A 23,714-nucleotide genomic window follows, 5' to 3' on the forward strand; every position below is an offset into this window, starting at 1 on the left:
TATTATATTACCGCTTTGTTATCCGACAACCATAACGAGTAAGGATAGAGTACGGATAAGGATAATTTGTAACATATATGAGTATGAAAATACTTCCACTCGACCCTTATCGTACCTATTGACACCCCTAAACATGGTGATACAAACTATGAACTCGGGTGGATGCATGATGTAAAGAATTTCTTTTTGGCTGTGCAAATCCAAAATATAATTTCATAAAATTTCATTCAATATTATGAGTGATGTGTTTATATTTTAAATTTATAATTTTTTTAGTTAATAGTATAAAGTCAAGCGGTAAAAAATATAAAAAATGAACACATTAAAATTAACTTATAAACTATTTTTTATAACTGCTTTTCTTGATACTAAATTAATTCAAAAATTTATAAATTTCATATGTAAATACATCACTCATGAAATAGATCAGTTTTAAAGAGTTGAATTCGTGATTTGAAATCAACTCTATAAGTTTTTGAGTTAGGCTCACAAAAGGACTTGGTAAACTTAAGATGTTCTAATTATAATCAAATTTCAATATATATAATTAAAATTTTAAAATCATAAAAATAACTGAACACCTTAGCTAACTTTTATTTCAGAATCGGATGTTGGGAGTGGTCCGAGGGACATTGGTCAGAACAGAACCGTCCGATATATGCAGATAATAACTATTAGATTCATGTGGATTAAGTACGTATATATGGATCTTTATGCGAATCGAACGATTCTAACTGAATATATATTAAATCGAATTTGATCCAAATATCAATCACCCCCCTCCTCCCATATATATAGTTAAACAGATTACAGATCCTAAGTGTTTAATTATGCAAAAACACTTTCTTTATCATATGCAATAACATTTTATACGTTGGCTTCACTAAAAACGCTATAACGTAACTATTTTAAAAAATAATTAAAGCTTTATTACTCGCGCTGTTTCACATGTACAATATATGTTTTCCCTTATTTTTCCATGAAATTGAATTAAACAATACGACCACAAGAAAGTACGGAATTGAACACACACACAATTAAAAATGAGTCTGTGAGAAAGATCGAACATTGAAAATAAGTTACTCACTTATCTGTTTTATAATTAAAACCAACAATTATTCATATTAGGTAGAATGTCTCCGCCCATTAGTGATGATTGAACAAAACAATCAGGTGGGGAGTAGCTCAAGTGATTGCCTAACCAAATGCATTATTCATTCCCCTGATAGATAAGATAAGATCGAGCTCTTTCATTTTTCTCAATTATTTTGATCTGATCTGACAGATCGAAAAGGGTAATTTAGGCTTTATTAATTTTAGAATCTAAAAAGAAGAAAACATCATAATTAAGTTAGACCAACATAAAAGAGCGGAAATTTAGGCTTTAATTGTAGCATTTGCATTTTAAAAGAAACAAACTTCATAATTAAGTTAGACCAAGATGAAAAAGCGGAGCGCAAATAAAAAAAAGAAAAAGAAAAAGAAAAAGAAAAAGAAAAAGAAAAAGAGATAACAGTGACGATGTAAAATGGAATCAGTGGCTTGGTGGAGGTACTGGAGGAGTAAGGAGGGGCCCACTTCTCGGGTTTACATTTGCTTTCGGATCATCATAATCGCTAATCTCAAATTCTCTCATCTCTCTTCTAATCTTCATATTTTCCTACATTCAACCATTCTTTCTGTTAAACAAAAATAAATAATAACCAAATGAACATTCTTTCTAGGAAAAGAGAAGAAGATACCTGATGATGCAAAGGCTTGTTTGGTTGCAATCGATGACCGCGCCTGATCAAATAATCAGCATTTCTCCCGAACCCTGGAAAATTGGTTTCATAAGAGAAGCTCTAACCGCCAGAATCAGACTGAGTAGATAATTTAAGATGGGATGTAAATAGTGTACGCACCATGGGATTGGGATAAGGAGATGGATAGAAGCGCTAATAAGATGAAAACAAGTAGAGCGAGCCTGCGCATGATTCCCGATCGAAGAGTACTAGTGGCAGTGGCGATGGTGGTGGCGGTGGCGGGGGGAGAGACTGGTGAGATCTGACTGAGGCTTCTGGATCCAGACACAGAGGAACAGAGGTAGCCTACTAGCCTTGCTTGATTTTCGAAGAGGTCGCTACTCGCTTTGCGTTGCATTAAATAGTCGGAGGTTACAACTACAATTTCCTAAAGACGATGTGCATCACGGGCGGGACGGGTCAACTTCCTCCCTCTTGTAGTCTTGTTTACTAATTACTGTGTGAATTTGTGATCAAATAATCAGATTTTCTGTGCTCGTATGGATAAGTTGTACCGTGTGTCAAGTGGCAGCTGCCTACAATACATCGATCGGATGCTAATTTAAACATAAATACCAAAGTCAAAACATTGGGATTGCTTTACTTGAAGAGATTGTCATCGGGATAGGATTATAATTAATTGACTTTGACTATATCAACACGGATCAGTATTCAGTACCATAAATCCTGGCAGCAGGCAAGGCATAGCATACTGTGCAAAAAGTTTGCCACTAGCAGCATACGTTGTAACGCTTATCCAATTTTTGTCACAAACGCTTCTTACCAGATAAACAATGGATATATTTATACCTAATTTTCACGATAATACATTGCAAGTTAGGTCCAATAAGGTGTTTTATTCATTTCATGTTCGGTGGATTTTGTATTTATTTGTATCTTTTATTTTAATTGTCCTCTCTCAGTCTCTCTGACGTGTTAATTATTATATAACTATAACGTACTAATTTATTCATGCTACATTCTACTTAATTTAAGAGGAGAGTTTCAAATGGCTGACGCCTTTTATGTGCGCTTCATATCTTAATATTTTAATTTCCAAAGATCAAACTAAATTGAAATGCTCAATAAAATATTTATATCAAAATATATTTGTAGATCAAATTTATATTTCTATTTTTTTTAAAATAGATATAAAAATCATTTTTCAATAGTCCAAAAATAATGATTGTGTACCTATTTTTTTTTAATTATACGAACAAGCTTTGATCATGCTTAAGGACTAAGACTTAGTACTGAATTGTATTTCAACATTAAAATGATTATTTATCAGTTAGGAAGTTTAGAAAAAAAAATTGCACATTTCTATATTAAACATGGAGATGAAATTCATTTGATTTATTTGGTTTTAGTTTTTTAAAATTATGCATCAATACTAATACTTGTAAATACAGTACTTTTGGGAACTCGCAATTTGTTTTATAAGATCTTATGCTCACGAAATCATATTTTATACCTCAGAGCTTGTTCGACAGTCAAATTTCAAGTGGAATTTGATGGGACACGCAGCTGTTTTGCTGGTCTTTTATTTAAATTTTTTTTTTTTGGAAAGTTCGCAACCGATTCTATTTTAATGCAAATTTTTTGAGCACAACAACTCGCACTCAAAACATATTATTTTTTCCTCAATTTCTCTTCAATCTCTCTCTTCACGCACATGAAGGGAGGATATGACAACTGCACTTGCGTGAAGAGAGAGATTGGAGAGAAATTGAGAGATAGACAACTGCATAATGTCCATAAAAATCTAGATGAACATTATGCAGTTGTCTATCCTCACTCTCTGAAAATAAATCTGCTGTGATTCTCAAAAGAATTACAGGACCCTGCTTTTTTTAATCCACCTCGCGATTTTTTGAAATGCACAAATCTCAAAATCCATTGTTTTATATGCACAAATCTCAAAATAAATGAATGGGTAGATTTGAAAAAGCAGGGTCTGTGATTCTCAAGAATCACAGCAGATTTGTTTCCTCACTCTCCCTATTATCTCTCTCTTCACACTTTGGATTATATAAAAGAGATCGACTAACTATCTCCCAGTCAATAACTACTTGTGGTGACCATTAACTAACTGTACTTCATTAATCACTTGAGGAACCACTTAATATTTGATAGATTTTATAACTGATGCATACAAATATGGATACTTATGCGCTCAAGTGTTAATATATAATATATCAAGTATTCATACCTAAGATACCAAGTATTTCGAAAAAAAAAATGGTCACATCATACACACATCTTTTACACGTTTTTAGAGTTGGGTTTTTTTTTCTCCGTTCAATATTGTCAATATTTCTGACGATCTGTGAGGAAATTTGCAAATCTAAAACATGGACGTCTTCTACGTAATTTTCCTTTCAAATAAGATCCATGATGACGTACTTTCGGGTTGTTTGTTGTGCAAGTATTCATACCCTGTCATGCAAGTATTCATACATTGTCGTGAATACCTTGTCGTGTAAGTATTCATATCTTGTCGAGCAAGTGTTTATACCTCCTCGTTCAAGTATTCATATCTCGTAATGCATGTGTATATAATTCATGCCTGAAGTGTTTGTACTGGATGATGTATGAAAATATTAATATTAAGTATTGCAAGTGTAAATAGTTCATATATCAAGTGTTAGTAATTAACAGAATCTATGAAATTTTTTATTTTTATTTTCATATAGCACTGGATGATGTATTAAAGTATATGTATCTAACAAATTCTACTAATTTTTTTTTCCTCATATGACACTGGATGATATCTGAAAATATTAATATAAAGTATTACAAGTATTCATACATTGTTATGCAAGTATGAATAGTTAATGTATCAAGTGTTTGTATCTAACAAATTATATCATTTTTTTTTTCTATGACACTGGATGATGTCTCAAAGTATTAATATTAAGTATTGCAAGTATCCATACCTCGTCATACAAGAGTAAACAAATTGTGTATCAAGTGTTTATATCTAACATATTCTCTATCTTTTTTTTTTTTTCCTTGTGGCACTAGATGATGTTTGAAAGTATTAATATCAAGTATTGTAAGTATTCATACATTGTAATGTAAAAATTCATACTTATAACTAAGGTATAAATTATTACGTTGAAAAGTATCTTAATTTAATATATTTTTTACAGATTAATTACTCTGTTTGGTGCTTGGTTGTATTAATACGTAATATGAAAATATTCATACCATGTTGAGCAAAAATATTTTTCTTGTGGCATTAGATGACGTTTGAAAGTATTAATATCAAGTATTGTAGGTAATCATACCTTGTAATGTACGTATTCATACTTATAACTTAAGTATGAATTGTTATGTTGAAAATTATCTTAATTTAATATTTTTTTACAAATTATTCAGTTTGGTGCTTGATTGTATTAATACGTAATATGGCAAGTTTTCATACCACATCGAGCAAATATTTATACATCGTAATGCAAATATTCATACATAAGATACCTAATATATTTCTAAAATAACTGGATGCAAGTATGGATGCCTATGCACGCAAATATTAATATATAAAATGTCAAGTATTCATATCTAAAATATCAAACAACCAAAATAACAGAAAACATAATAATAACATAATGAAGAGTATGGCTAATATAACATCAATGTCATTTCAGTCTATATAACACCAACTCCAAAACCTATCAAATTGAGTTCAAATGGTGAATCCAAATCATTCAAACCGATCTACTTCATTAGTTGTGCGTTTACATGTAAAATTTATAAGTTTGTGAGTTTATTTGATATCAAGTCAAGCGGTCAAATGTTTGAGTTTTTAAGTTAATTTTAATACATTCATTTTTCAATTTTTTTGCCGCTTGATTTGATACTAAAATAACTTAAAAATATAAAAAGTTTGTATGTAAACGCATCACTCATAAAGTAAATTGGTTTGAACGGTTTGGATTCACCATTTGAACTCGATTTGATAGGTTTTGAAGTTGGTGTTATATAGACTGAAATGACACTAATGTTATATTAGCCATATAAACAAAAATATTAACTCATACTTAGATCGTACAATCCATAAATTAGTACTAAATTTTCTTTCTCTTATCAATTATCAAAATTAGAAAATTTTTTTGAGACTCATATGTATATATTAGAAAAATGCTAAGAGATGAGCTGAGAAGGACCGATCTATTAGTATTTGTAAAAAAAAATCATCTTCCTTTGAAATGCGCTTGAAAGGTTAAAGCTACGAGCACGTACCATTACAGAAGAGCTAGATGAGATAAACATCATAGGAGATGGGCTATGGTGCATTGCAATGCATAGGCCATGGTGTGCATTGGACCATAAATCACCGGTTCAAAGTCCAAATGACCGATCCAAACCGTTCATCTTGTTCTCCATATTAATATGTGCTTGGAGACCAAATTTTATATTTTTTGGAATTTTTTTACTATTTATTAAGCCACTTTGAAAATCGCTGATCCAACGGTGACTGTTTGGAACAGTAAAATCAGAAGCCACCGTTGGATCAGCGATTTTCAAAGTGGCTTAATAAATAGTAAAAAAATTCCAAAAAATATAAAATTTGGTCTCCAAGCACATATTAATATGGAGAACAAGATGAACGGTTTGGATCGGTCATTTGGACTTTGAACCGGTGATTTATGGTCCAATGCACACCATGGCCTATGCATTGCAATGCACCATAGCCCATCTCAACATCATAGATAGATATATAGCTTTTAGTTGATTGATTGCGAATACCTTATCTGGTGATTGGAAAAATACACCTAAAAGCAAGAGTGAAAAGATTGGGCCTTTGCACCGGAGAAATAAGAAGATCCAGTAGCCCAATGTAAGCATCTAAGTCGATTTACCAGGTTTAGATAACATGGCACGGTTCGAAAGTTGCCAATCTTTCTTAATGACAGAAAATTGTAAGGTAATTTAATAGTGTCTTTTTTGACCGACAGTACCATCGTTGCATTAATGCTGATCTTGTCTCTGCTGTTGGAGCAGCACTGGATCCTTCCGGTGATCTCGGTGAGGATCACGGCCTTCCCATCGAACTTCTACTCAAAAAACTCGAACTTGCGCCGGTGATACATCTTGTTCTTACCGATCTATTTCTCTCCATCGAGAAGCCTCTGCATTCGGGTTAGAGATTGGTGTCACACCCCGCGGCCACGGGTCGTAACAGTCCCCCGCCGTAAGCATACAACGCCGTGTATGCTTACAAGACAATTAACAATTTAATCCAAACAACAAACAATATAAACAAGTTCTAATATATAATCAGAGTACACAGTCTGGACATAAAATAGTACAACAAAAGTATCGCATCCGGATACCAACCATGAGGCCTACCCTAAATCTACACAACAAAACATATCTAGGGTCATGAAGTGGTAAACTACTAAGGCCTACTGATAGGCCTAAATTATATACATATTCGATCTGATTTTTGTCATGAAATAACATCAAATATCTTGTATTTTGAATATAAAGTGAATAGAATGCACCTAGAATCAAGTTACTGTTTTTGCTTGGTTTTAACTTGCAGGAAATGAAGAAAACCGAAGAAAAATGCTCAGTGCGAACACAAGGTTTGCGATATGGCCACAATAAGTACTTAGATGGATTTCTGGACGCGCGCCAATTTTAAAAAAGTATAATAAGCTATACATCAAAAATCCGTGCGGATGCACAGATATCGATGCGGACGCACGGATCTCGATGCAGCTGCACTCTGGTCGCACAGGAAAAGTCCGAGCCTAGTGCGGATGGTACTGTAGCAGTGCGGGTGGCCTGGCCGCACTGTAGCAGAACGCATAACTGGAGCCTGATCTTAAAATAGCCATAACTTTTGACTCGTAACTCTGATTTAGGCTTGCGACCACTTTTTGGAAAGCTAGGAAGAAGATCTACAACATGAGAAACTAAAAAAAAAAATTTGGAGTCAGTTGGACGCACTAAACTCGCAGACAGCCAAAACTATACGTTTTCAACACGGTTTCTATTTTTGGCGCACCAAGGACACGTTTTTACAGCCAAATGTGGACAAGGCAATCCTGGAAAACAAACCAAATATAGCACCCACTAACTCCACTTTCTAGCCTCTTAATTGGACATGGTACTTGACTATAAAAGAGGAGGTTCATTCCCATTCAAAGGCATCAATCCATCCATCATCTCTCACATCATCAATCAATTCTCATTCTCTCCCTCCACACACACAATACTTAGCGTTAAATTCTGAAGTAAGGAAAGCTTTTCTAGGAAGGAGAAGAAGGAGATTCGAGCAAGAAGTCGGCAAGATTGAGGGCTTTGATCAAATAAAGGGTGTAATCATTTCTTTATTTCATTTCTTCTTACTTTGCCAACTTTTTGTAATGGATCTCTCCATGAGGGAGTAGTTCTCTCTCTAGGGGTTTAGGTCAATGCATGAACTTGTTTAATTGTATCTTATTCGGTTATTTGTTTTTGTTATGATTGTTTTATGGGATTTGATGTTAATTTCTGTGATTTATCATTTGTGTTAATTACATAGTTAGTACTTGAAATCGCAGTAGTCCCGTGTTGGATTCGAAAGAACCAATATTGCTAGGATGAGAGGAGAGTACCAAATTATGAATGCAAATACCCTAGGTTTGGATTAGAATCTAACCAATTTGTAATCTAAGCCGGAACTACAGAAATTAAGGTTAGAAATTTGGTGAAGAACCTAACCGTGAAGGCAAACCCTAATTAGGACATCTCAAATCAAATCGGGTATTGGTATGAAGGACTTAATCGTGAAATATCAATATTTGAGGAGATGAGAGACTAACAAGAGCTCAATGAGTCTAGGTAGCTAGGGTGGGGGACCTAATCGAAAGGTTCGAGTTAACTAGACACGTTATTAATTCACGAAAGTGACCCTTAATAACATATTAGGTTAGAAACCTCATCAAATCATACATGACCTTAAACAAATACCGAATAGATAGAGTTAGCAAGGGATTGTAGACTGAATGCCCCTAGATCTTCTCAAACTAGAAAGCAAACCAATCTTTATTTCTTTTATTTACAATTATTGTTTCAAACTCATTTCTTTTGGGTATTGAACCCAACCTTAGGAATTGTTAGAACAAACCCCCCATTTACTTTTATTGCACTTTACTTTCCTTTTATTTTCTGAAATTAATTAGTAAAGTTTAAACTAAGTATTTATCATACTCCGTGTGGATCGATACCCGACAATATACTACTTTGATAGGATTGTATACTTGCAATCTGAACCAAAAGCGTATTTAGGGTTTAAAAGGTACATCTAATTGTACTGAAGCTTTTTACCATACCCTTTGGACGTATCACCTACTACTCTCGTGCCTTTCCGGAATCAGTCGCACCAGTACCTGTAAAGTAACCCGAAGGGTGGGGGTGAGAATAAAATTCTCAGTGCGAATTTGCCATAGTTTAGACTATTGGACTTGCAATCAGACTCTATATTCAAAAATGAAACCCAAACCATAACAGTTCAAACATATATATATTCATAAATAACAGAATGCCAATGCTCGACAGCAATTAATCAAACTGAATCACAGTTTACGGAATTTCCAAGATGAATTTCAAACACAACACATATTTGGCTTAACTCGACTCATTAGGGCTTGTAGCAACTACAGATGTTCTTTCGAGCTGGACCCTTTATCAAACCCACATCTGTAGGGTTACTGACACCTACAGATGGCCCACCGAGCTGGACCCTTTATCTGACACCCATCTGCAATTGCTTGGCTTAACAGTTATTAAGGTCTGGTTCAAGTCACATAAAGAAAATCCTCTTTAGAATCGTTTCCAATATTCGTAATATTCAATTGACCTTCCAAATGCATTAACACATAGGAGAATGCCACCGAGCTACATAAGTTACACACTAGTCACCCACGATTCCAATTCACACATCTTAACATAATCACCCTCCCTCGTCCCAACCGGTACTGGAAAACATTGAGGACCGTTCACCTAAGGCCATTAGGATCCTGGGAATCAAAGCTAGCATACAACCCGACTTTGCAAATTCATTGGATCCAAGTGCTTAACTTCGTAAATCCATTCACATACATATCAAATCGTGGTGACTTTCAATCAAAATTAGATCATAATAGATCGACACAACCTACAACCATACCAGCATGCAAATCACTCAAGTCACATCAATTCGAGTTTAATTTGATTGGGCTATGCAAATGCTTTACACAATTCAATGATGCAATCAATGATATTCAACATGACAAACGAATACACAGTTTAATTCCTGAAAAGAAAGTATCAAACAAGTCCAAGAATCCCGCACCTGATTACGATGAGCGTACCGCTTAATTAAGGATTGGACGTCTCGAATTGCCTCGCGAAGTCTTGCTCGACTGAGCCTACACCTATATTACACGTATACTAGGTTTAACCTTGGTTCATGATCGAGGAGTTTACTCGAGTTGTATTTGTTAGTGTAATAATCTAGAAGTCAATAATACGATAATTTATCATAAAGCTTTGTTCATGAATTGGATGATTAATATCATTTTGTTGCCTTGAGTATTATTGCATTTATGGATCATTTCGAGTTCATGACTGAAATTGTGAAACTCCATAATATAGATGATATATACTCTTAAAAGGTCACTGACCAAGGTAATTAGCAGGAACACTAATTACCGGTGTAAGGTTAGTATGTGGATTAAATGATGTTCAAGTTTTACAGACCATAGACAAGGATTGTCATTTTAATCACATAGATATATGTTCCAGGAACATGATATCTGACAGACCCCGAATGAAACATTATACGGAATTGTGTTCGTGTCATTAATGCTTTCATTCAGTGTTAAGTTCTAAAGTATGAGGTATTCATTTTTCCTACTAAGAAATGTATATGTGTGATTGTTATCAAACGCTGTCGGTAAAATGCAGTTATAACGGTAGCTCTTCGGTATACATGGCTTAGCTGAGGTAGTGATGGTTTACCAAAAGTACTATTGTCCCTCGTATCTCTATACGAGCTATAGCATCACTGGGCCCCTTGATAGAGTAAGATTATCAGCGCGCGGTATGATTACAAGAGTAATCATATTTGATAATCTGCTCAAGATCAAGAAAATATTAAGTTTACAAGGATGACACACACCTACCTTGAAACTAATATGATAGCTATGTGACAAAAGAACTGACACAAGTAAATTGTTTACTGGATCGTGATATTGTACTGTACAGCATCATCTGTGTAATTGGATGGTCATGATGTGTTGCCAGATGCTGCTCATGATTATAGAAGTTAAAACAGTTTTAACTCTATTTACCAACATAACACAGATCCTATTGGGTCACACCATATATGAGTTAATCGGAGAATCTTATTGTGATTGATTATAAATTGGTGGTTATAATTAATTATACGTGTTATAATTAAATTATAAATGTTATGTAAAAATAACAAGAAAAAACATTGGTTAATTTATAAACGTGTGTGACACGTTGTATAAAAGTTAACCGGTTAATTTATAAATGTGCAGGACACGTTGTATAAATTACCAAAACAACAACCGCAAGAAAAATATATATAATTATTCAGAATAATTATACGAATATTATTTGTATTCGGGCCGAGGGCATTCGGGTCTTTTCAGATTCGTCTTATCCGCATGACATGTCATCGATCCTATCCAGATGACACGTCATCGATACCGAAACAAACAACCGCAGAAAAATATATATAATTGTTCAGAATAATTATACAAACATTATTTGTGTTCGGGCCGAGGGCATTCGGGTCTTTTCAGATTCGTGCTTATCCGCATGACGTGTCATCGATCCTATCCAGATGACACGTCATCGATCTTATCCACATGTCATCATCCTTATCCATTCGATGGCATATCTTGTAAATATGCCGAACTTGGAGGGCATTTTGGTCATTTGGCAACCGACCCTAAACCCTATAAATAGGGGTGGAGGGGTAGAGAGAAAAATCACTAATTCACTTGTATCGTTTCGTGCAGAATCGAATCGGTATTTTCTCTCTTTCTCGGTTTCTCTCCCAAATAGTGTTTCGGTTGAGAAAAGAAAGTTATACGTAGTTGACGTATAATCTTACGGGTTGTTGTGGAGGATATTTACGGGATTGATGAATAGTGTTTTACCGAATTTCGCGGTATGTCAGTTTTGCATATTGATGAAACTGAGCAACCGAAAATTCGTGTTTACGGGTTTTCATCTTTTTCCCGTGAATAGTGTTTTTGCAGAATTCCGCGGTTTATAGTATTTCTGGCAGAAGAAATAAACCGCTCTCCGGTTAGTCCTGGTGGATAACCGATAGAGGTATCACACGTGTGATACTCCGAGTCGATTCCTTCCCTGGTGAGGCTCTACTCGCTCGGTCTGCATTCCAACTGTGATTTGGAAACAAGGTATAAATATGTTATATTAATCTATTTAATTGGTAAGTAGATTAAAGTTTTAGAAATCAATCATGGAGTAGATCTGTAAAAGGATTAAATTGGGTTTTGATGCCAAAGGAATACTGAAGGTGGACCGCCTTGGAAAGTTTCCTGACATACCCCGTTTAATCCTGAGCTTAAGTTGGCTGTAGAAATTTTTGTTCTACGGTCATTCCGCACCTTAAGCCTAAACGGGTTTTGGTTACAGCACCAACGAAACCCCAACAGTATTAGGGCTCATACCTTAACTAATCTCCTATCATTTGGTACCAATTCGTTCGATTCATTATTTCTCACCAAAATTCTCTAAAACCTCACACAATCTCATCTAGGTCCTGTAGACCATACAAACTCTCAATTGGGTAACAATTCACTTACTAGTTCACCAATTTGGTTCTCGTAACAATTCGATTTACCGATTGGTTAAACCCTAATTTGGTCAAAACCTCAAATTAACCGTTAAACGTTCTAGAAATTCAAGATCAAGAGGTAACCCTACCGATTGCAAGTCTAATCGGTTGGATTAAACTTATCAATTCACGATTATGCCCAATTTAGGTTTTGGCATGAAAACCCTAAAAATTGAAATCCGAAATCGAGATGAAATCGAGAAAGAATCGACAAATAAACGAACGATCAAAGAAGCTCAAGGAGCTAGTTTACAAGCAATTCGAACACAAATCTCAGGTTTAAAACGAAAACCAGAGAAATCAAGAAAATTCGAGGTTTCGAAAGAGAGAAGGAGAGAAAAGAATACCGAATCAGAGAGTTAGGAGAGATTCACGGGCACTTACTCGGTTCCAATTTCGATTTCTCGCAACAATCGGGGGTTTGAGAGGGACGGGAAACTCTCTCGCTCTTTTTCTTCTCTCTTGGCAAAATTTCACTCAAATATGTGAAAGGAATGAAGTGGGAGAGAGAGAGAGAGCAAAGGATTTATGCAAATAAACCCTCAGATCATCCAGTGCGGGTCGCCCATCCGCACTGGATCTGAGTGCGGACGCACTCAGCACTCGGCTGAGCCTTCCAGCGCCTTCCAGAGGAAAAGAACAGGTGTCGGTGCGGGTCCTCCACCCACACTCACCATCAGTGCGGACGCACTCCATACTTAGTCAAATTTTCACGAAAACGACACTGAACAAGGGAAATGTCTGAGCGTAATGCGGACGCACTCAATTTCAGTGCGGGTCAGTCACCCCCACTCAGTACTTAGACGGATTTTGGAAAGAAATTCAATCAACACAGAAGAATACTCCAGTGCGGACGCACTCAATAGTTAGTCCCATTCTGGAAAATTCAGTCAATACAAAATTTCTCAGTGCGGACGCACTGAGAAGAAATTCAGAAAATAACTCAAGGAAAACAGAATCCAGTGCGAGTCAGTCACCCGCACTCACCACCAGTGCGGACGCACTGGACCTATAAAGGTTCAGAACTTCGAAATTCTGACGCGGTTTCGATTCATACTTAATTTACTCATTTAGAGGAACCTTAATTAAGGTTTAAATGTTTATTTTATTAGCACAATTTTCGACTCTTGCTTTTAAGATATTCAGAATTTAATTGTTAAAGTTTCGTAACGTAACAATTGGAGACAGTGCGAAGGACAAATTGGAGGTGAGATCGGATAAGAGATCGGACACGTGACGGTTGAAGGAGGAGAGATCGGAGGAATCATGGCTGTATTTTCAGTGAATGAGAAAGGAGAAGGAGAAGGGAAAGGAAAAGACAAAAAAAATGGAGAGGATGGAGAGATAGTTAGATCTAATAACTGCTTAATTCGTTAGTGATGAGTCGGGGAAAAACGGGAAAAATGGAGTGGGGGATAAAAATCTTTATTCTATATAAAATTCTCTCTTTTTTCATTGTACATTGTGGAACTTAGTACAAGTACATGGAAGAGAGGGTTGTCCGATGGCCATCAGACCACTTTTGTGTTCGATAAGTTCTCTCACCGTTAGATCTGCTTTAGGATTCGTGTGTACAGATTTTAAAGCGGATGCAAAATTACGGACGCGAACCCTAAAGCAAATCCGACGGTGAAAATAACCCATGGAACACAAAAGTAATCCGATGGACGTCGGACGCCCCCCTCTCCCCAAGTTCATATCCGAACAAAATTGCTTTTTTTTATGCACATATTTTTACGTGGGTGTAGAATTTTATTTATTTCAAGCACAAACTATGTAATTATTTTTTTGTATAATGCTTTTCTTATTTTAAATATGTGCAAAATTTATATAGGAGTACATATTTTATAAATAAGTCAAGTTTTTCAATAACTAATTCATAGTACAACCGAACAATTAACACATTTCCATAATCAATCATGTGCGTACCCGTATCCATGAGTTTCCTCTTTTTAAAAAATGAGTTGTCATTTTCATCAAATCTCATTCCGTCCCGTGTAATCTTGTGACGATCAAACATGTCCTAAGAGATATAAAAGAATACGCTATATAGCCCAAAAAAGTTACTATGCATTATTTTTATTTTTCTGTATAATTAAAATATTATTCAAAGAGATTGATGATTAATAAACTTAATAGTGTGGACTGCTGTCATTTAATTCAGTGCAAGAAATATTTTATCAAATGATTCTTCTAGTATAAATCTATTTTCTAAAGACGAAGTTTTGAATGTATCATTCACCGTTTCCAAAAATGATTTTTGTTAATTTTAATCTAATTTAAATCTATTGATTATTTGTATAATACTGTAAAACTAACCTGTCGGGTTCTTCTAAATGTTTGATGATAGCTAAACACAGGGGCAGAGCCATAGTGTAACGGGGATAGACCACTGCATAATGTCCATCTAGATTTTGAAAAATAGTGCTGCACCATAATTAATAAGGGGGATTTCATGTATATCCTTTAAAAACTTCAAAATTACGTATCACCCCTCTAAATTTCATAATATCATATTTAATCTTCTTACTTCAATAACTCACAAATTTATTACCTCATAATTTAAAATGACTTTTACTAGAAAGATAATACAATGAGTAAATTTGTGTGTTTCTAAAATTTAGAAGAATAATTATAATATTATGAATTTTGCACAAGTAAGATGTAATTTTGAAGTTTTGAGAGGTATACATGAAATTCCCCTAACCTGATTTATAAAATTCCTGCGCAATCAATGAAAAATTGCTGGGCCGAGATCCCTCTTCAAATCTTCTACCTCTGAATTGAGCCTAAGGCCTGAATTGTAAAATCCCAGCATAACTAATAAAATACTAGTAATGTGTAATGTGTTCGTGTGTTACAACATATACATATTATAAAATTAAATAAAGTATAAAGAAATATTTTTGTTTCACATTCACACAAATAAAAATAAAATATTTAAATGAAAATGAAGGACAAATGAAAAAAAAATAAAAATAAATAATAAATAACAATAAAAGAAATAAGAACAAATGAGAAAAACGGATCAAATATAATATTATTTTTTTGTAAAGTATCATTGCGATTTAATATCTAATTTTCTCCACAAGCAAGGCATATCATTAAACAATTTAGAGGAGAAATTATATGTAAAGGAATAAAATTGGAAAAGATATAATTAAATGATTTAAATAAGAATTTTCTCTACATATATATTATTGATGAAAATTTCTCTACATATCATTTCTCTACACAGAAGTTCTAGATATTCTTCATTTTCTCTCCAGATCAGAAAGATATGATTGTTTTCATTTTTATTGTCGAAACTATAGAGGAAGAGGAGAAATAAAACAGAGAAAATGGAGAAATAAGAAAATAATTTAATTGCAAAAATTGAAGATTGTTGTAAGGAGAAATAAGTAAACGGGTTGCTAGGGATTTATTCAATTTTAATGTGATAAACAATCTAGCAGTCTGTGTAGCAGGTATGTTTTTAACTAAATTTAGACTTCTATACATAAAATAGATGTATTTAGTAAAAAAAAACATATTATGTGATTGGAGAGTTGATATTCAATTCGAAAATTCATCTTTCAATCTTAGCCGTTGACGGATCAGGACAACTACATGCATAATATAAGAATGGAGATAACAGGATGTTCGTAAGTTGAAGAAATTAACTTTAAAATCTATTGAATTGATTTTAAATGACAAATTTGAATCTTTGAAATCCGTCTACCTTACGAGTGATGCGTCTACATACAAAAATTTTAAACTTTCAAATTAATTTAGTATAAATTCAAGTGATCAGAAATATAAGATTTATAAATTAATTGTAATGCATTTATTTTTTGAACGTTTTTTTGACCACTTAACTCTATATAATATTAATTTATTTATTTTAAAAAAAATTATATTTAAATATATCACCGTAAGTAAATAAATTTGAACAATTCAAATTATCATTTAAAATTAATCTGATAGATTTTAAAATTGAATTCACATTAAGAGTCAGGTGAGCTTGGCATCTTATGAATTTTGGGTGAGTAAGAATAATTATAAGAGCAAAACTAGGGTGTGATGTGCTTACTAAGAGGGGTTGGTGAGCAAACCTTCGAAATGCTATCGGATTGACTTCAAACTATGAATTCAAACTATTGAAATCCATATACTCTGTGAGTGATGCATGTACATGTAAAAAATTTAAAGTTTCGAATTCATTAATACATGATCAAGCAGTAAAAAAAAATGATAAAAAATGAATACATAAAACAATTTAAAATTTAACTTATAAAATATTTATTGTTTTGACTGCTTGATTATGTGCTAAATAAATTCGAAACTTTTAAAATTTTACATATACATACATCACTCATGAAGTACATGGATTTTAACAGTCTGAATTCGTAGTTCAAAGTTAATCCGATAATATTTCAAAAGTGTACTTACTAACTCCTCTTGATGACCACATCACACACTAATTTTGCTCTAATTATAATACTTACTCGTGAAGTTCTATCATCACTCTGATATGGGTCATAATGCTCATAGCAAGGTAGTGGATTAACAATACCCGGGTCGGGTATACCCGACCATACCCGCCCGTGCCCGCCGCCCGGGTATGGGTCGGGTACTCGGGTACGCAGGTACGGGCATAAACCGGACCGGACCCGTTTTTTTGGACCAATACCTAACCATACCCTACCCGAGTTTACCCGTACCCGACTATACCCGTACCCTAGTACCCGAGTACCCGTACCCTAGTACTCGAGTACCCGTACCCGATACCCGAGTAATGTTCATCCGAATTCAAAATTCAAAAATTATGTTTTTCCCTCCCAGAAAAAAAACAGAAAAAACCAACAAAAAACCAGAAAAAAAAAACAGCAAAAAAAAAAAAACCAACAAAAAAACCAGAAAAAAAAAACCCGTACCCACCCTACCCGTCAAGGGTACACGGGTACGGGTATAGGACGGGTAGGGTATGATTTTTGAAAAATATACCCGACCATACCCGTACCCGTATACCCTTGTACCCGTCCTACCCGTACCCGTCCCGGGTATACCCGGGGTACCCGTACCCGCCCGCCCATTAAACCTCTATAGCAAGGCTGAGATGAATTTGCTGCTGATAGTGTCAGATCAGCTGACGTGGCGTCAAAGTGTGTACACAGGGACAGCAGGACAAAGCATCCTTGGAAAAATAAAGTCAGAAAGGGGGGGGGGATTTTTTATCAATATAAATTATTAAATTCACATGTACTTAAACAAAAAAAATATTTGATTTCAACAAATTTAGGATGATTTGACTCAATGAGTCCGATCCAAATATATATATTAGACTCAATAGTTCATATTCATCGTTATATTTTATTTAAAAAATAATAATAGACGTTAATAGAAAAATCTAGAATATAGATGCCACAGAAAATTAAGTTAGAAATGGATCGGCCTCGATAAAAATTTAATCCTAGATTGATTAACTGTGACGACTACCATTTATCTTTTCTACCGAATTTAAAAAATTATATTTAGTCAGATCCAGTTGGAATTAATAAAATGTGGCATACAAATTTCTCATTTTTACAGTTAATATATATATATATATCGATGAATCTGGACCATTGAGTCCGATCTATATATTTGGATCAGACTCATTGAATCAGATTTTTCTAAATTTGTTGGAAATCAACTATTTTTTTTTGGGAAATTTTATATAATACCCTTCCTTGAAAAGTTATCAAACAAAATATCTTTCTTCTAAATTTTTTGTCAAAATGCCTTTGTGGACCTCAATTTTACCCCCTTGTCTCCTCCCTCCTCTTCCCTTCCAATTACTTTCTTTTCTCCTCTCTCCTCTCTCCTCTCTTAGTATATATAATTTTTGTTATTTTATTTCAAAACTCTAGGAAAACTTTCATTGAAAAACTGAATTTAGTTTTTCAAAGTTCAGACTTGCTGCTTACTAGCATAGAAACTATATACTCAAAACTAAAAATACTGAAATTGGTCTAGAAAAACATTAATTGCTGCAAATTTCAACTAACATACTTAGAAAAATGTAAATCTAAAGTAGGGCTCCATGTTTGTTGGCACAACAGATCTTGCCTCTCCTATGCAACTCTCTTGTTATCGCGCTGCCATTCTTGTTGCTAGTGTCAGAATCTCAGTTCCCTCCCTGCGAAGTATATATAAATTGTTAATTTGTAATAATTAGAGTAGAACTAGGGTGCTCTTAAGCTCACCAAAGTTTTGGTGAGCTTAACTCTAAAACTCATCAAATCGATTTCAAATGACGAATCCGAACCGTTGAAACCCGCCTACCTTACGTGTGATGCATCTACATGTGAAATTTTTTAAACATTCGAATTAATTTAGTATAAAGTCAAACGGTCAAAAAACGTTCAAAAATAAATGCACTAAAATTAATTTATTAACCTTCTAATTTTAACCGCTTGACTTTATACTAAATTAATTCGAATGTTTAAAAATTTCACATGTAGATGCATCACACGTAAGGTAGGCGGGTTTCAACGGTTCGGATTCGTCATTTGAAATCGATTTGATGAGTTTTAGAGTTAAGCTCACCAAAACTTTGGTGAGCTTAAGAGCACCCTAGTTCTACTCTAATAGAGTAAATTATAATATCTTCTAATAGCCTAGTACATTATTTATAATAGTTCTAATCCAGTTACAGTATCTTCTAAAAAGAACTTAAAATAAAAATTTACTTGAACTTGTACTTTTAAAGTGATCTCTTCGACTTTTAAAATTTACCTAATTAATTGATGTCAATACAAAGGCCATGTTCAGCAACCCTCCATAAGGATGAAGGATTAAAATCTTAATCTTTACTAAGGAGTGGTTGTTTGAAAAGATGTGTAAGGATTAAGAAAGTTGAATCAATACAATTAAAAAATGTCATAGTATGATAAAAATTATAAAAGATCAATGTAACATTTATGTTATTTTTTTCATAGAATACAGTTAATGATGTATTTAAACTGCATAAATTTATTTTCACATATAATATATGGAATATAATTAATTTGAGCTGCATATTACACCCTAATTAATATTCAGAAATTATAAATTTTAACTAATTAAAGAACGATTAAGTTGGATGACCTTGATTTTTTACATCTCCGACGGTATGTATTTATCATACTAGCAAATAGATTTTTTTTAAGCATTTCTTATGCCTGCCATAGTTTTTTTTTTTTAAAAAAAATCAGGTTTTCATAACTTCAATTAAAGTTGAGATATTGTGACCCATTAATATATTAATGAAAATAAATTAGAACTTTATTTCTTGGTTTTCATAATTCAGGTTTTCATGTCCCTTACCATCTGTCGTAGTGATGTTTTGGAATGGTACCAACGTACCAGTTGCATTTTGAGTAGGTTATTTGATTTGATATTTCATTTCCTCCTGAGTTATTAGCATAAGGTGTTTTACCATTTTGATATTATCAAAAACGCCACAGGAGAGTCAACAAAAACCATATAAATCTAACCCAACCAGATTTCTGAAGTGAAGAAACAACCCAATCAAGAAGAAGAAACAACAGGAATGAAAGAAAAAGCAACAATCCAATAAAGAATAAATGTTGTAAATGGGATTCAATGTTCCTAATTTTTCTTTTGAATTATGCTAAATAATAAGTTATTCACCAATGAGAAAAACAGTTATTCAAATAATATTAGTAATTGTGTAGAAAAAAAAGAGGCTTTTTGTTTGTATTTACCAATTTTATCTAATGGGGAGAGACGAGAAAGAAGGAAACTAATTGGAAGGGAAGAGGAGGGAGGAGGGAAGGGGGTAAAATTGGAGTCCACAAGGATATTTTGACAAAAAATTTAGAAGAAGAGTATTTTGTTTGAAGGATATTTTATAAAATTCTCCTTTTTTTTGGTTTGCTTAAGTAAGAATTTAATAATTTTTATAGATAAATTTTTTTCAGAAAGGGATTGCAGTGCACATGTCAGAGTCCTGCCACGTGTGTCCCATATCGCTGCCACGTCACTTTCGGTGTTCATGCCAATTATTGCCCGTAATTTTCGTAAATTTGAGACGGTCACTGAAAATTTTCTTGATACTCTATCACAGCCTTAATTGGCTTTGAAGTTTGAACGTTTATATATGATAAATTAATAATTGTGTTTTTGGATCATGTATTTTATACTATTAATCCGATCGAACCACTTTGAGACCATTCAATTCGGCACAGCTTAAGATTAATTAGATTATTTATTTATAATCTAATAAGATTCCAATTAACATTGTACTAGATAAACAGGGACCATTTAATTAATTATTGCTTAGTGCTTACGGACAATTTCAATTTGTCATAAACAGAGCCGTAAAGAGGTATGTAGAAGTCGATAGAGAGAAAATAACTAGATATACATATGATGTAACAAAAAAAGAAAAAGGATCACTATATATTCTCACTAGTGATCAATAATATATACAAAACCGGTATATCTTACACATGATGCTCTATCTCCACTGAGAACCTAGACAAGCACATATATATTATTCCAATTAGCTAGCTAGGCTTTAGCCCCAGGGAGCTGGGGTTCCATACTTATTTCTGATCAAAATCCGTCCCAATGCTCTATTTAAACCGTCCGATCGTACATCGAGAATCGTACGAATAAACTTAAATTTGCACTAATTTCAAGTTTTCAACCTAAACCTAAACCGTCAGCATGAATCATGAATCTCAAGGCAGATCGAATGACTTAGACCGAGCATCGGAACCCTAGTCTCCCTTCATCCTATAGCCCCTCCAACTCCAAGTGGTGGTTCTGATATAACGTCATTATCACTCCCTCACGCCACTAGGCACTAGGTCCCACTCCATGATCTCGTCGCCGGCCGATGATTCCTCGGCCGAGAGAAATCGCGACCCAAATCCCATTCGCACCATGTAATTTCCTCACCTCGGTACCTGGCATCTGATATCGGCAGAGGGGACACGACCCATGCAACCCGAGCCACCTCTTTATACACCCGACATGGAACCGGTGACCGCATGGCATCTCCTTCGCCATATCACCGAACCTATCCAAGCAAACAGAGCACTCCTCTTCGGGCACCGGTGCTACTGTCTTAATGGATTGAATCGATGCAGCTGGTGCCGGGAGAATCGTCACCGCAGTGCTGTGTTCTTCGAAAACCTCCTGTTGACCATGAAGAATAACCATCGCCTGAGTCATCATGTTCACTAGGACGATTTGATCGCAGCGCAGATCTTGCTGTGTTCTCTCTTCCTCTTCCTCTTCCTCTTCCTCTTCCTCTTCCTCCACAGCCATATATGAGAGTGAGAGAATGGTGTGATATTTTTATTTAGTGAAAGAAAGCAGGGGAGCTGTTTAATACATGAAGCCTGACTGCCTGAGGCTTTATATGAAGCTGATTTTTGTTATGATGAAGATGGGGCGTATAGGATGCACTAGCGCAATGGGGAAAGATATTTATTATTTCTTTCTTCTTTTTTAATTAGGTTAAAATTTCAAATGCATCGCTGTTTGGATAATATTTGAAAGTAACATTCTATCTACAATAATAGTAATAGTGAGGATTCTGTCTTTGTCGCTTGGTTCCACGCAGATTAAATTAAGCTCGTTAAGCAGCAAACCCATTTTTTTTTTTTTAAATTTAAATTTTTTGTGTTCCAAGTTAAAAGCCAAAAAGTTTAGAAAAAAGAAGCGAGGAAACGACGAAAGAGCACGCAGATATTTAATATCAGCTTTCCGCAGCACACAATATGATATTTCCAAGCAGCTTTATGCCGCTTGATTTCCAGTAACGCCATCCGCTGGCCGCTGCTAGTTTTTGCTCTGAAGATATATATGAAACCAAAAAATAAAATAGGAAACTCGTCTTTAAAACAATAATAAATGGATGTATGTAACAGAGAGAACTATCTGGAATTTCTTTTTAATAATATTATTTTTCAAAATTAAATTCCTCAAGTATGTTTATGGGAAATTTTTAAATACGAATTACTCAAGTACTGATTGCGCGTCTTCTATTTTTTTTCCCTCAACAAAACGGTTAAAAATGTGCACGCTTAAAGTATGACACACTGACATGATTAACATATACGGTCACCTTCGCATGTTAACACTATTACGTGTAGGCACTTTTCAAATTAGTATATACTAACTTGTCCAATATGAACTATGACAAGCCAACATCATGTTTCTCTTGTTGTGTAGAGGAAAATACGGAAATAAACAGGGAAGATAACCTGTTCTATATCTTTGTTTGTTTCGCTAAATTAGGATGATAAACTTGAAAAGATTGGCTTCTAATATATAAGATTGAAAAGAGACTTCAAAGTTGGAAAGAGTTTTTACTCTCTTTAGAAGGTAGAATCACCCTTCTAAATTCTGTGTTATCTGCAATCTCATTATATTGGATGTCTATGTATAGATTACTCGCAAAATTTAGGAATAAGATAGATAAAATTAAACGTAAATTTCTTTGGCATTGGGGAAATTCCACAAGGAAAAAATATCACTTGGTAGCTTGGAGGGAAGTTTGTAAAAGTAAAGATTAAGGTGGTTTGGATGTATTAGATTTAAAGTTAATGAATCAATCTCTTTTAGCTAAATGGTGGATTAGATTTCTTGATAATTCAGTTCATGGTACATGGAAATCACTACTTTTAAGTAAGTATGGCAGTAGAACCAATCATTCAGTGTGTTCTCCATTCTGGAGATCGATTTTAAAAGACCATGTGGTCATTAACTTAGGTTTAAATAAGGAGATAGGCAATGGTAAGTCTACGGCTTTTTGGCTAGATAGGTGGTGTACTGAACATGCTCTACAGCATCAATATCCTAATTTATTTTCAATTGTTACCAATAGATTCGTGTCTGTGGTTGAGGCTTTTGTTAATTCTTATTTGCACCTTAGTTTTAGATGACAATTAACTGGTCTATATAGGGAGGAATGGTTAGCTTTGTAAAATAAATTCTTTCAATTTACTCTATCTAACCAATTAGAAGATAGGATTATATGGCGATGGTCCACAGATAATAACTTTACTGTT

At 34.2% G+C, this 23,714-nt stretch overlaps 1 long non-coding RNA gene across 1 annotated transcript; it reads right to left on the reverse strand.

Moving 5' to 3' along the window:
- Window positions 1–1,527: 1,527 nt before the first annotated feature.
- On the reverse strand, window positions 1,528–2,127 carry LOC144568578 (uncharacterized). The gene is made up of 3 exons (XR_013515687.1): window positions 1,905–2,127; window positions 1,743–1,816; window positions 1,528–1,660 (listed from the first exon to the last, which is right to left on the reverse strand). It is a non-coding gene; the product is annotated as an uncharacterized LOC144568578 (long non-coding RNA).
- Window positions 2,128–23,714: the final 21,587 nt, after the last annotated feature.

The sequence above is a fragment of the Carex rostrata genome, chromosome 17 (assembly GCF_964058835.1).
Source record: "Carex rostrata chromosome 17, lpCarRost1.2, whole genome shotgun sequence".
Taxonomy (NCBI): Eukaryota; Viridiplantae; Streptophyta; class Magnoliopsida; order Poales; family Cyperaceae; genus Carex; species Carex rostrata.